Genomic DNA, 16,046 nt, shown 5'->3' on the forward strand with positions numbered 1-16,046 from the left:
GACCTCAGGTGACCAGCAGGGCCACTCTCGCAACTTTTTGACATTTGCCAGCACTGACCACAGTGTGTCTTGTATTGTGTTGCCAACCTCTGTTGTGTGTGTGTATCTCTCCACCTGGGCTAGCAGGAGTTGGAAGGCTGGGTTTTATTCTTTATGGATTTACACTCATGGATTATCCAACAGGCAAGGCCACTGGCCAATTTACACTGAGCAAAATGTTTCCTTGCTTTTCTCCACATTTCATTACTTTTGCTCAGATCTCTGGTCTTGCTTCACCCCATTATCTCACAGGATTCTCATGTGCAACTATTATGATAACAAGTTACATCGTGTGCAATTGCCTAAGGTGGTACACACCACAAAATTCTATGTGCCATCTTTCTCATACAGGCTTTCTGTGGAGGGGGAAGCTCTGTCATAAATGGGGCCAGACTCTCCATGCTGAGTGGAGATCAGAGAACATGTACTCAGCATTCCTCTCTAAGAGGTGCTGGAAGAGTGGGCAGCAGCACTGTGTGTGGTTCTGCTGTGGCCACCCCAGAGACCTCTTCACCTACCCGGCCCACCTCCATGCTAAGCCCTGGCCCTCACTGGGTCGGGGTGACGGAGTGGCTCCAGAAGTGCTTGCTTTGCTGCTTTTTGTCTGTGACCTGGTGTCTCTGTTGGGTAACAGGCTTCTGTCCTGCCCCAAGCTGCAAGCATCTCCTTGAGCCCAGTCACCTTCCTGGGCTTTCAGTTGCAGAATTTATTGTTCATTCATGAGTGTTCTCCAGTTAATAGAGAAGCTGGGCTCTGGCTCTATATTGCCAGTCACTTTACTCCAGTGGGTGGGAGTCCCCAGCCCATGACATCTGAGAGCCGATGTCCCTGCAGCTGAGCATCTGCCTGCTTGTTGAGACCTCCAGTATGGTTAATTTTATGTGTCAACTTGACTGAAGCATGGGATGCCCAGATGCTGGTACAACACTGTTTCTGGGTGTATCTGTGAGGATGTTTCTAGAAGAGATGAGCATTGGCATCACTAGATGAATAAGGAAGACCCGTCCTCACAGTGTGGGTGGGCATCGTCCAGTCCACCAAGGGCTCCAATCAGACAAAAACAGAGAAAGGGTGATTGAATTCTGCCTGACTGCTTGAGCGGGGACATCTATTTTCTCCTGCTCCAGGATTCCTGGTCCTCAGGACTTCAGACTCAGTCTAGAATCTAAACCATTGGTTCTGGCCTTCGAAATACAACCGCCGATCTTCCTTGGTCTCCAGTGTGCAAACGGTAGATCATGAGACTTCTCAGGCTCCATAATGGCATGAGCCAATAACTTGAAATAAACAAATACATAGATACGTATACACATGTAATTTTATATATACAAGAAGATATACAAGATATTTATCATATGGTTTTGTTCCTCTGGAGCACCTTGATGAACACACCCTCCTTACTTTACCCTTGATGTCTTTTAGAATCACAAGTGGCCATCCCGTCTCTCATGCTCTTAGGTGACCTGGACTGTGGCCTGTATGGCCTCACCTCTGTACAACAATGTTGCATGGTCTCCCAGCTCCCTTCCTATTCTCAAGATAAACCTACTGTTGTCTGAGCTTGCTCTTGCTAAGCCCCAGGTAGGATACAATACTCAAAACACTTAGAATTTCTGCATCACACTGTAAAACAAAGCATGCAAGTAAAAATAAATTTAAAAAAAAAAAAAAACCTTCCCCTCATGGTCTTCTATTGCATGATGGGAATCTCTTGCACAAATCCCATTGGACCCTGTGGGTCAGACCCAGTAATTTTAAAATGCCTAGTTTATGTTATCTCATGAATTTTCTGAACTCCATTACAAAAGGATGAGAGTGAGTAAATTTTAAGTCACTGGCGTGACTTTTGATATGTAGCAGAATTCCAAAGGCAGCCCATTTCCACATGGATTCAGTGGGTCAACCTATGACCTCCTAAAATGATAGTTAAAACCTCTTATAACACTATTAGCCTTGATCCTGTTCCCCAACAGCAGGTTTGCACAGTGTTCGATGTTAAAAGCATGTTCAACTTTAACAACCTGATATTTATGAAAATATTTAATATAGTATTTTATTAAAAATGGCAGAGTTTATGTTGCTTGAATATGAGCTGCTAGTGTCTACAAGAAAATAAAATAAGGAGGAAATAGTTGGGAACCGTTTCTGGAGCTCAGCTGAAAATTCAGAAGTCATGAATAGAAACTAAAATTTTGAAATGCCATCCCTGATGACCCTTCCCTCTGGGAGCTCTGAGCACTGGACGTGACAGCACAGCTCTCTGGTCCCAGGAAGTGACGTCGTAGAGACGGGCCACTGGCTAAGGCACGGGATTTTATCTGCCTGCTGTTAGTGCTCGCACCTGTTCTCCTCTCATCTCCCCGTCTGACTGTAGAGTGAAGTGCCCATCAATTACCGAGAGTCGTTAGCAGAATATTAATCACCCTCATTTCTTTCATGTTCATAGAGTGCAGAGAACTCACTCTTCCCTTCTCAGGAAGACTGAAGTTCTCACTCTCCAACCCGTTTCCTTCTCCCCAACAAAGGAGGGTGGCCTGTCCAGGTGGCTGGTTGGGAACAGAGTCATTGCAGTGCCTGCAGCTGGTGAGCCAGAGCATCTGAGAGCACAGGGCAAGAAAGCAAACTTTGACCTTGAAACCCAACATTTTTCTGCAGGGCAGCTCTACCAGGTATTCCTGTGTAGTGTCAGGCAAGTCACTCACCTCTCCATACCTGGGTACCCACATGGGCAAAATGAAAACCAAAATTGTACCTGCCCCATGGAGCCTCTCGCCATGGTTTCCCCATTGGCAAAATGAAGACAACTGTATCCAATTCACAGAGTTGCTGTCATGTGTAAATGAGTCTTTAAAGCCCTTAGAAGAATGCCTGGCCATCGTAAGCACTGCATAAATGTTTGCAATAATTATTAACTTGACAATGATATGTTTGATTCCTTTCTGCTTCCTGTGACTATTTCTCAATAAGTTAGAGCTCAGAGGAGAAGGTTAAGAATTGTTGCTTAACCCACACACACCTAACCAGCATGCCATGGGACCAGTCAAAGGGCATTTCAGTCCAGCTGGGCAAGAAGTCAGTGAGGAAAGGCTGCAATTGTACAGAGAGGAGGAAGGAACCAAGGTTCAGGAAGTCAAAACTGACAGCTAGCTCAGGTAATTACTGTGCATTGATGACACAGACCTACCTGCCACCTCAGCTCCTAATGTGGCTCAGATAATTGGCTTTGGGAAAAAGCCTAAGCACTAAGTTACAAAAGAAGGCTGGTATAAATGGAAGGAGCTGGGAATTCTAGCTACCTTGATACCGGGTCTCAAATTGTGGTTCAGTTAGGATCTTGTTGAAAATGCAAATTCTCAGGCCCCATTCTAGACCTCCTAAATCAGAAACTCTGGGTGTGGGATTCAGAAATCTGTTTTAATAAGTCTCCCGGGAGAGTCTTGGGCACAAAAAATTTGAGAAATGCTCTAGAGCAGAAGTCCACAAACTGGTCCATGGGCCGTATCTGGCCCACCACCTGTCTTATGTAAATAAAGTTTCAGTGCAACATAAGTACAATATTAATTTACAGATCGTCTATGGCCACTTTCACACTGAGAGAGATGAGTCGTTGCAACAGAGACCATGTAGCCAGCAAAGCCTAAACTGTTTACTGTCTGACACTTTACAGATAAAGTGTGCTGAGTCCTGCTACATTTCTCTGCTAATCACGCCAGCCATGTAGGCCTAGTCACTCCTCAGGAGCACTTCCACTCTCTGTCTACCTGTAAACACTCCTCCTCCAAGGCCCAGTCTAACGCCACCTCTTCCTGAAAGCTCTCTTGTTTTGCTTCCCCCTCCACACCTCACATGTGTCTAACCAACGTATAGTAGGTGAAGAGTAAATATCAACTAACTGCAAAACATGCAGAAATGAATGAAATACCCTGGAACAATTAGTTCAGATCTTTATTCAGGTAGAAACTTCTTGATAGAGTTTGGACGCGTTGTCCCCCTAAAGCTCATGTCAAAATCTGATCCCCAACTTGGCAGTGTTGGGAGCTGTTTAGGTTGTGGCGGTGGATCCCTCATGAACGGATTAATCCTCTGCCTGGGAGCAGGGTAGTGAATGAGTTCTTGCCCTATCAGTGCTGGTTGTTAAAAGGAGCTAAGGGGCCTGGCGCCTCTCTGTGCCATGTCCCGCACCTCTGCCCCACAATGCCTCTTTTGCTTCCTGTCACCATATGATCTTGCACCCACTGGCTGCCTGTCACTTTCCACCGTGAGTAGAATCAGCCTGAGGCCCATGCCAGATGCAGCTGTCCCAGAACTGTGAGCCAAATAAACCTCTTTCTTTATAAATTACCCAGTCTTAGGTGTTCTGTTATAGCAACACAAAAACAGACTGACACACTTCTAAAAGGTAATCTCCACTGTTATTAATGATCTGCTTCCAGCTAGGATTTCAACAGGAATTTAAAAGAAATATGACATGACAACTCTTCCTTAAACAGAAAGTCTCCTTGCTCTTGGTGCAAAAGTGCCAGCTTTCTATCTACTGACAGTGCTGATACAGGTGTGCATAAGTTTTATACAGTCCAGGTAGACAGAAGAAGGGCATGGTGGGACTTCCAGAACCTACTGCAGCATTCTCAGTCACTGTCACAATAAATCCAGTCCCTGAGAAGAACACTATGCAAATTTCTATGTCTACTTAGGGAAGACTATAGCTTGTACAAATTAAACTGAAATTGCTGGTTATCTATCTCACCTTATCTGTAATCCACAGATAGACTTAAAAGCTAGAACATGGTAATCAGATAGCAAGCATAAGTTGGAGGAATCCTTAACAACAACAAAAACAACAACAAATCACTCTGGGCCCATTGCAAAGACTCACGAATCAGTAGGAGAAAATGATTATCCCCGCCACAGATGATCTTAACAAGAGTTATCTGTCTTCTATTATTTATGATCTAAACAACAAAAGCTTCCGGAAGTGACAGCAGATATTCCAAGACACCCTCTGTTCTCCTTACTTGCCTAACATTTTGATCATAAATATGTGGTATTTAGTTACAAATGACTGCCACATCTCAGTAGCTTTGTACTAGATGGTACAGCACAGATATACCTGTCATTTTATCTCCCGTAAAATGTACCCTGGTTTCCCCAGAAGCTTGGCTCACTACTGTTCTCTCTGAATCCGAGTGATAACAGGTTGTGGTAACTCATTTCCAAAGACGGTCCTGAGTAAACCACTTTCCCGATATTCACAATATTATGTAATCCCCCACCATGAATCTGGGCTGGCCTATAATTCTTTTTACCCAGAAAAGTGTTCAAGAAGTGACAATGTACCAGCTCTGTGCATAAACCTTGAGAAGACCCGGTGGCTTCTGTTTTAATGCTCTTGCAAGCCCTGAGCCACCTTATAGGAAGTGTAGCTATCCTGACTGAGAGTCTGTGGGGAGACACCCTGAGGCTCTGTGGCAGACCTGAGGCATATGGAGGGGCCCCGAGGTCATATGCACAGACCCTGGGGTCATATGCACAGACCCTGGGGTCATATGCACAGATCCTGGGGTCATATGCACAGATCCTGGGGTCATATGCACAGACCCTGGGGTCATATGCACAGATCCTGGGGTCATATGCACAGACCCTGGGGTCATATGCACAGATCCTGGGGTCATATGCACAGACCCTGGGGTCATATGCACAGACCCTGGGGTCATATGCACAGACCCTGGGGTCATATGCACAGACCCTGGGGTCATATGCACAGATCCTGGGGTCATATGCACAGACCCTGGGGTCATATGCACAGACCCTGGGGTCATATGCACAGACCCTGGGGTCATATGCACAGACCCTGGGGTCATATGCACAGACCCTGGGGTCATATGCACAGATCCTGGGGTCATATGCACAGACCCTGGGGTCATATGCACAGATCCTGGGGTCATATGCACAGACCCTGGGGTCATATGCACAGACCCTTGGGTCATATGCACAGACCCTAGGGTCATATGCACAGACCCTGTGGTCATATGCACAGACCCTAGGGTCATATGCACAGATCCTGGGGTCATATGCACAGACCTTGGGGTCATATTAGGTACAGACCCTTGAGCTACATGGACATACCCTGGGGCTATATTATGATGAAGATTCTTTACGTTACCAAACTCTAGTCAGAGTCCTAGGCCCATCTGTGCACTTGCTTATAAAATCCAGTTTAACAAGAAACCTCTGTCCTTGACATCCGATCAGATTCCTCATCCTCTGCCACCCCCCAGATGATGTCTGTTCACCTGGCCTGTCTGCAGCAAGAATCCCATTAGGTCAGTTTAGCCACAATCCCCATTTTAGTTATCTTCTGTTGCTTATAACAAAATATGGGAAACTGAGTAATTTATAGAGAGACAATATTTATCACTTACAGTTGCAGAGGATAGGAAGTCCAAAGTCCAGGGAACACATCTGATGAGAGCCTTGGTGGAGAGTGACTCTTAACAGCAAAGCAGAGTGTCACATGAGAGAAGGCAGAGCAGAGAGAGAAAGAGAGAGAGCTCCTCACAATGCTCTCCTTTTAAAGCCCTCGGAACCACTCCCATGACAACCACTAAACCATCAATGGACTAATCCATTCACTAGGGCATGGTCCTCACAATCTAATCACTTCTTCAGGCCCCCATCTTTTGATTGCCATATTATTTCCCACCCTAATTATGCTGTCACAATGTTAAGTTTCTAATACATAGACTTTGGGGGACAATTCAATCCACAGCACCCCCTTACCCTTGATGTTTCCACTAAGTGATTTCCCATCCACTGACCCCCAGTCCACTCCTTTGCTGTAAATTTCCACTTGCCCACACTGTATTTGGAGTTGAACCCAATCTCTCCCCCTGACTGCAAAATCCCATTGCCCTGATGTGTTGTACCTATCAGGATGGTCCTGGATAAAGTCTTCCCTGTAAGCTTTAACAAGTGTCATTGAACAATTTATCTTTAACAATGGACAGACCCTGGGGTCATATGGAGAGCAGGAAAGACCCATCTTCCCATATCTCAGCTGAGCTTCTGCATAATTCAGCCCCAGCCCCATCACACTGCAACTATCTGTAGGACCTAAAGTAAGGCCAGCAGGAAAGCCACCTGCTGAGTCTAGTCAACATGGAGAACTACAGAGTAGTAAAATAGCTGTTGTGCTAACATTTCGCTGAGGTTTGTTACACAGCAACAAGTGGTGAAAATGGCAACAGGTGACCAAACTGTGCACATTGCTGACTTCTGCCTGGTGAAAACTTTTATTATGGATTCTACAGAAAAATATGTTCCTGAGATTCTCCAGGGTAATATCATGCAGATACTCTTTTGCATGGGAGAACTAAGTTAAGAAAACATTTGATGCACAGTGATTGAAGGTAAACTAAAATCCGCACAGAAACGGGTGCTGAGAAGGGGAGAGGCCGTCCACCGGTGCTCTCTAGCCAAGCCTCGCTCAGGGACAGGGCCTTCAAGCAGAGTCGCTGCTGCCCAAAGTTTGCTCCTCAGCTCTTGACAGGTTTCCTTCCCAGTATCCAGGCACATGAAAAATCCCAAATTCCCAAATACTCATATACTGGTAAACACAGGATCAGAAAAGAGGTGTAATGATGTAACTTTCTCAAGACTACATGTCTACAAACTTTCGGTGACATTCCACATCAATAAAGCATGTTTTGGCCATGTGTAATTAATACGTCTATGTGTGTGTTATGTTTGTGTCTACACTATTGCATTAATGGGTTATACATACAATGAAATCTAAAGCAATGTCAACAGAAGTTCTCACTCTTTCTTTCTACACCCCGCCACGGTGTTCTGCATTCCCACTTTGGAGATCTGCACCAGACTAGAGGGTTATGCCTGTGCAACACTCAAGCACCCAGGGTTTATGTATTAAGACACTTGGCCTCCACTGTGACTGTTAGGAGGGTGGGAACTCCTATTATTGTAATTGAAAGATGGGGCCTTGAAGAGGTGATTGGATTGTAGGACCATGCAGTAGAGAAAGGATTAAAAATGGTGGTCAGGGACGTGCATCCAAGGGCTTTAAAAGAAGAGGAGAGTCTGTCTTTTCCTCTCTCTGCTCTCTCTGCTCTGCCATTTCAGAATGTGATACTCTGCCATTCCTGTCGCCACCACCAAGTCCTTCACCAGCTGTGTTCCCTGGACTTTAGACTTCTCAGCCTCAGAAACTGTAAGCAATAAATTTTATTTTCTTTATAAATCACCCAGTTCTGCACATTTTGTTATAAGCAACAGAAACAGGCTAAGACATCCCCACCACATAGACCTCCACACTCCACAGACCTCCCCACCCCATGGACCTCCCCACCCATTGACCTCCCCACACCACAGACCTCACACCCCATGGACCTCCCACCACATGGACCCCCCCACCACCACATGGACCTCCCCTACCATGTACTGACCCATTTCATGGCCTTTTAAAGTTTTACCCATATAGGTACCATCTTTTCTAGACTCTTTATGAGGTTTGCCTTTCCTTCAATGGAACAAATGCCAAGGCTTAAAGGCTAATCTCTTGGACAAAAGCAGTAGTCCTATTTTAATTTATTACTCTTTACATTGTGAATGGTATCACATAGAAAGTTCTTTGAGAGAAGCTTATTTGGGGAAATAGAATGGGGGGCCAGGGTGGTGGTGGTGGAAAGAGAAAAAGAGAGAGACAGTTCTCTTATGAGGGAGGAGGCAGACACTTCCTGTAAAAGGGTTTCCTGGGGTTTTCAGTGAAGTTGGTGACACAACTAATGAGCTGGGTTCTTGCTCTGGGGTTAACATCTCCATGGTCTGATGCGACGTTACCCTGGGAGCTGATGCTGCAGTAAGGAGCAAGGAGGCAACCCAGATCTGAAGGTGCAAAATTAGTCTGTTCCTGGACTTTTATCTAAACTTAAAAATAGAATCGCATTTATGCCTGGAATTCAGCTGAATGTGCTCAAGGACAGCAACAAACTGCAGCTTCCCCCTTCCCCTTTGGGTCCTCCAGCAAGTGCATTTCACTGGAGCTAGGGTTTACATTGCTCATCTAGAAGGCAGCAAATTCTGTTATGTTTACATGAAATATAGAAAATCTATGGCTGTGATAAATTATAGAATTAGCCTCATCCATGCCATAATTAATTAATTTTGATTCAGCTTTTACTGTGCACTCTGTGTATGAAATACCGTCTGTAACTGGAGAAGGCGTGCAGAATTCAAAAGGAATGGAGAAATTCTCAGAACACATATTCACTCACAGATGCACACAAACTCACCCAGAGAAAGAATCATTCCAACACAGACTTGCTGGAAGCATGGTATTCCTGGGCTGTGTGGGCCATGGTCTGTATGTGGGCTTTGAGGGCGACAACCTGGATTTGCATCCTGGCTCTGCCACTTACTGGCTTCAGGACTCAGAACAAGTTTCTTGAGCTCTCTGGGCCTTGGTTTTCTTATATGTCAAACGGAGCAATGGTTGTAGATGGAAAGCAGGTACTCAAGACTACCCTAGCTGTGCTAAGTACAGAACAGTGCCTACTTGAGCTCAAGTAGTGATAACGACGTTGACTTGTGAGTTTTAGAAATTCCTCAGCAGGGAACCTAGTCTCTGTAATCCTGATGAAAGTCAGTCCACAAGAGCAGGAGGAAAGCATGGGTCCTTACGGTGGTGACCAGGTAGCCTGGGACCTATCTGTTTAGTCGTCCCGTCACTGAAGCCTTGCATTACTATGGGCTCATAGAACGCTAGCAGGCTCCCAACTCTCCCCCAATGAGATGAGAAAGCCCAGAGAAAGAGAGATTTGAGAGTTCCATCTGGACACTGAATCCCCCTCCCTCTCTTCAGGCCTCAACAGCACAGGGCTTGAGGAACCCCAGGCATGAAGGACTCTGCTGGTGTCAGCCTCATTCAGCAGCTTCTGAGGTTCCACTTTCTCTCTGATGACCATATGGCTTTCTCATTCCCCAGCAGGAGACAAGGACGTCCACCTCCCTACAGGGAGGCTGCAACTCCTGCCCGACACAGCACTGTGTGTGTGGTCACTTCGTGTTCCCATGTGCTCCTGGGAGATGTGCAAGAAGCCACCTGCCCATGAGCTGGTTCTCGCCCTGCTCCACCTCTGCCCTCCTCCCCATGCACCTCTGTCCAGACAATGGCTCTTGTTCCATCCCAACAGGAGGCAAGTTTCCTCAGAAACATGGAGGTCCTTCCACTTAAGACATGAGAGACGATGGAACCAGCCAGACCCTCTCAGGCATGATGACTGTCCCTGGTGAATATCCAGAAATGACAACACATTGCACAGCATGAGGTGGAAAGATGTGGCAACCCCTCCCCCTTGCCCAGCCTGCAGGTGAATCATTGCTTATAGTGGGCTTGATGGCCCCAAATGGATATACTTCCACATCCTAACCCCTTGAACCTGTGAATGTGACCTTATCTGGAAAAAGGGTTTTTGTGAATGTCTTAGCCCATTTGGGCTGCTATAACAAAATACCATACAGAAATGTATTTCTCAGAGTTCTGGAGGCTGAGTAGTACAAGATCAAGGGGCCAGCAGTTTCAGTGTCTGGTGAGGGTCACCTTCCAGGTTCACAGATGGCCGTCTTCTCCCTGTGTCCTCACACCATGGAAGGAGTGAAGGAGCTCCCTCATGCTTCTTTTATAAGAGCTCAAATCCATTCATAAGGGCTCCATGCTCATGATCTATCACGCCCCGAAGGCTCCACCTCTAATACCATCACGTTGGAGGTTAGGATATCAAACTATGGGTTTGGGGAGGATAATAACATTGAGTCTACAACAGCAGATATAACCAAGTTACAAATGTGTAGATGAGGAGATCATCCCAGATTATCCGGGTGGGCCCTAAGTCCAATGATAGGTGTTGTTATAAGAGACACACAGAGGAGAGACAGAGAGAGAAGACATGCGTGTGGAGATGAGGCGGAGATTGGAGTGGTGCTGCCACCAGCAGGGAATGCTGCAGCCACCTGAAGCTGAAAGACAAGGAAGGACCCTCCCCCAGAGCCTTTGGAGAGGGCACAGCCCTGCTAACACCTTGATTTCAGGCTTCTAGCCTTCAGAACAGTGAGAAAATGAATTTCTGTGGTTTTAAGCTACCACGTTTGTGGCGATTTGTTATGACAGCCTTAGAACTAATTCAGCTCTTGGGTAGGGTCTATTTTCAGACTCAAATGTGTGAGAACACTGTGGCTAAACCTAAAAACAGGAGAGATCTGATATGCTTGTTAAACAGATTATAACAGTAGCAATCCCCGAGAAATGCCAGTGTGGCTGCTGACCTCCTGCCCTTGTTAATTAAAGGTGGTGAGAGCTGCTGCATTCTGCAGTCCACATCACGTGGGGCATCAGCCTTTGGAGGCACTAGTACCAGCAGTGAATCTGGGAGGTGAAAAGGGTTATTTGATGGAAGCCACAATTATACAGTCAGAACAAAGCCTCTGCCGGCTCCCAAACAATGACTTTAATTTGGGTTTACTGCGTGCATAGTGTGCAATCGATCATCCTGTTACCAACTCATTTCTGTGTTGCCAAAACCTTATAACTTCTATGCCAAGCCGTGCCCTCTTTACTGGGATGCACTTTGTCAGTGCTCGGGTTTCCATGTGGGGTTTCTGTTTTCCTCCCTGGCAACCATAACGCCCCTGCATCCCATCAAACAGATACAGGTAGAACCACCAGCTGAGCAGGGGCACATCACATTGCCAGAGTAGCCTGGTGATGCTTCCCAAAATTCCCAGCCCAAGGCTGGCTGTGAATCTATGCAAATCTACAGCAGCGGGAGCAACTGGCCATGTCTCCATAATGACTTCCTTTTAGCTGTATCACCTCCCCAACCCGGTCCACCTCCATCTGCCAAAGTTCTCACCCACATCAGTAGCCATCTGAAAAATAGTGCCTTTCCTTTGCAAAAGCTGACTCCAAGATTCAGGTTACATGGGCAATAATTCTAAAAAGTTTAGAAAACACAAAATGCCCTGATACATAAATCATAATAATTTATTAAACATTTTCAGATCACCAAAGATAAATGGGTTTTCTCTTAAAATTCCATTGGCAAGAGGGCTCTGACAGACTAGCTCAGAAGGAAAGTATTGGCCAGACCCATCAAAGCAGAATATTTGAGGGAAAGACATGCTCCCTGTCTTCACCCCACTGTCACATTAAAGAACTGGCTTGCAACCTGGCACTACTTTATTCCCCAAAGGACATTAAACAATATCTGCAGACGTTTTTGACTGTCATTTGTTTCAGAGGGACTGCTAGTGGCATTTACTGGTGGAAGCAAGGATGCTGCTAAAGACCCTACTATGCACAGGACCATCCTCATAACTAAGATTTATGCATCCCAGAAGTCAACAGTGCTGCAATTGAGAGACCCTGACTAAAGCAACCCTAGTATGCTCTAATTTTCTGTCCTGCAAGAGGCCCTCTCAATCCTTGGGCAGTGTTTGAGGTCATGTTCTTCAGATGTGCTGAAAGAAATAGCAGATTGGCCAAGTACACGAGAGAGGCTATCTTCCCTTAGTCTTTCAGCTTAAGCGACCCCATGTTCATCTATTTTGCATGTGTTACAAAATAAGGAGAAATAATTTGGGAAAAGCAAAATAACAAGGAAAATAAAATGAGATGCTGTGTCCAAACACCAGCTGTCTCCAACATCCAAGAATTCCATTCTCCTGAGTGGTGTTCACTCCTCTGGGTGGTCATACAGATTGGGGAGGGGGTGTTGAGGACAGAAGCCTCCATGGTCAGGGCAGGAAGGCAGCCAGGGGTGGATCTGGAATATTGTAGGTGACTTGAGGTATTATTCACTCATTGAGCACAACGATGTGCCACCCGGGTCCTGTGGATGAATGAAGCGTGGTGACCCTCTCTCACAAAACTTGCAGGCTAGTGGGGCACAGAGGATCAGCAGCGTATGCACAATGGGAGCTGTAAGAAGAAAGCAAGCCAGTAGGATGTGGTGAGGGCCGCTACATATATAGCCTCTCAGATGCGGTGAGGTTTGACCTCACTACGTCAACCTAGAGAATGGTCCAATGGCCCAGATCACTGGCATGATGCATAGCACCATTGAATTAACCCAGGTGCAGTTTCCACCAGGGTCCCTGCCCACTGCTGCATATGAAGGTAATGCCCACTGTCATAGTTCCCAAGCATCTGCTCCCTGCTGGGGCACCTGAAATGCACTTGTCAAGGCCAGGCTGGGGCTCACCTCATTGTCAGGGTCGCAGCTGGCCCTGTGAAGACAGCGGGCAGTTAGTTTTCTTTTTTCCCATTCACCAAGAGCTGTGTGGTATTAGAAGCCCACCTGCATTGCTTAGCTAGAAAAAGCACACAGTTGAAAGAAAAGAAAGGAATTAAAAACTGAAAAGAGCTTAAATAAGCAGGCATCCATGGAGCTGGTCGTGTTTCAAGACAGCTTTATCTCTGCAGCTCATGCCCTTGGTGGTGAGCAATTTCAAGGCTGACAGAGAAGCGACAGTCAGACATCCTTCCTGGTGGCTGTTTATTTCTCCCTGTATTGTGGCAGGAGCCCACTAGCATCAGGAGAGATGGCTTTGATGTTTGTCTCCCTGATCACTAGGTCAGATTAAACCTTTCCAGGGCCAGGGTGTTGGTCCCTGTCGGGTGCCTTCCTGTGCACAGTGTCATTTAGATGCTCCGTGTGATTGTTCTATACAAGACCCAGTGGAACCAAGCATCTATAGCTGCCAGAACGTTCCCCACCAGCTCCACCTCACGGGGATGTGATAGACGTAGCCATTCCCTCTTAATCTGCTGTTGAGATCGTATGGCTCCCATCTGTATTCTGCCACCACTCCCAAAGTTTCTGGCCCAGAGAGTAGCCGGTGCCAGCAACATGGGGCATGAGGAGAGGTGAGTGTAGGAGAGCTCTGCTTGGGTCCATGGGTGGCCTCTGCCCAGAGATGGGGTCTTAGACAAGCCATCCAGGCTCCGTAGTCCCCGTTTCCCCATCTGCCACCTCCAGGTCACTGGGAGGATCCACTTCAGGTCACTAAGCTCTATAGATACATGAAGTACCTTCATTATGAATCCCAACTACTCTCTCAGAGCTGGCATCCAGAGACTATCTACATGCTGCCAGCCCATTGCCCCAGCCAGGCTGTTAATGCCTGGGTATTTCAGGTTTCCAGCATAACTGCCTCTTTGTGATGACCACTGTGCGTGTAGAGAATCACACTGCATACACATCATGGACTCAGTCAGTGTCCTCATGGCATACCTTGATCTGCAGATATTCAAGTTCTTAATTAAAAGAAACTCCAACTACAGAAACTATACATGCAGAGAGTTCTCTGCGGACACACACAACACTGTTAAAATGATTTTCCTCTGGGTCTAGGAATTGGGGAAGAGAAGGAGATGAGAAGTTTTAACAGTATATCCCATTGCACAAGTGAACTCTGTATAATGAGACAGATTTCACATATCATGTGTGTGTGTGTCTGATACACACATATATGTACACGTGTATATTTTATATACCATTTCACATTTAGCATAGACGTTAAAAATAAATTAATAAAAGAGGCTTCACCACACCTTATCCCATCATTAGAATTCAGTTATGGGACAGCACCTTGCCCTGGGAAGCTACATTTAGATCTTAAATGGGCTTCAAGATCGGTGACAATGAGATGTCAGAGGAGACCCTTTCCCACTTCTGTAACTGGTGCACAGGGTAAGACACGGTTTCTTGCACTTCCTGTTGGAACACCCCATGGGAGTCATGGGATGATCAGTGGTTAGTGTTCACCCCCTGTTGAGCAGCTCCTTAGCACCACCACAAAGACTCTGCAAGGGGGAGGCCTGATCCTCTCAGGCCGCAGCATCTCGGGGTCTGCCCCAGCTCGGTGTGGAGCCCCCTCCCACAGGCTCCCAGTGGTGGGCTCTGAGCGTGACATCTCTGTGCTTCTCCTGCTTCTCTGTGCCTTTTCTGTGTCTCTAGTGAGCTGCCTGGGTCCAAGTCCTTTCTTCCTTCTCCCCAAATCTCGTGGGGCCTGGTTCCCTCTGCCTGCCCTCCATTGTCCTGCTGGGACCTTCTGGGGGTCCTGTCCACCCTCGGCACTGTGGGTTCAAGTCTGGTCCTCTCATTTGTTGGCTGTGGGCTTCTGCAAGCCAAGAGCCCCTCTGAGCTGTGGTCCCATGTCCCAAAGTACAAAATGAAAGCCGTGCATCCCCAAGCCCCTGCCTCCTTTCCCAGACTTCTGCCAGCAACTGTTGGGAGTTAACCAGGCAAAGAGGATGAAAGGATCCGAGGCCCAATGAATCCCAAATAATCATCACTGATGTTCATCTTGACCTCACATTCCAAAAGAAGTTTCTGATCTTCTCATCTTAATTAGGTTATAGGTTTGTCCCCTGGGTGGGGTCACAAGGATTTATCTTCACACCATCCAGCTGTACCCCACTATCACTGGGACTGTTGGAAAAGCCCCTTCCTTGTTCTTTTTTGAGAACAAAATAAATGCAGATGTGGGCCTAGAGCTAGGCTGAAATCCCAAAGGAGATGATAAACATTTGCAGAAGGAACCGATGAGCAAATGGGTAAGTCAAAGCGCCCAACATGGGCTGGGCCACATTTTGTCATCAAGCTGCTGCTGGGCAAACAGCTCCTGCAGTGATGAGGACAGAGCCTGGGGGACACTCAGAATCCATGACCAAGTCTAGATGTCACCATCCATTTATAATATGAAACAGTCCCCATCTGGGGCTGACAGCAAAAGCCCACCTCTCCAACTAACATTTCCTGTACCCGTTTTGTGCTGGGCCTTGGAGATACAAAGGGCAGCAGCAAATAAAGAGAGAGGGCATGACGATGGCGAATTTAATGTCAAGTACCTGTGAAGAGTCTTCAGGCCTTGATTGATGGACTCATTCATTCATTCTATGAGCGCTCACCAAGTGCCTATGTACCAAGCAC

Source organism: Cynocephalus volans, chromosome 2 (assembly GCF_027409185.1).
Source record: "Cynocephalus volans isolate mCynVol1 chromosome 2, mCynVol1.pri, whole genome shotgun sequence".
Classification (NCBI taxonomy): domain Eukaryota; kingdom Metazoa; phylum Chordata; class Mammalia; order Dermoptera; family Cynocephalidae; genus Cynocephalus; species Cynocephalus volans.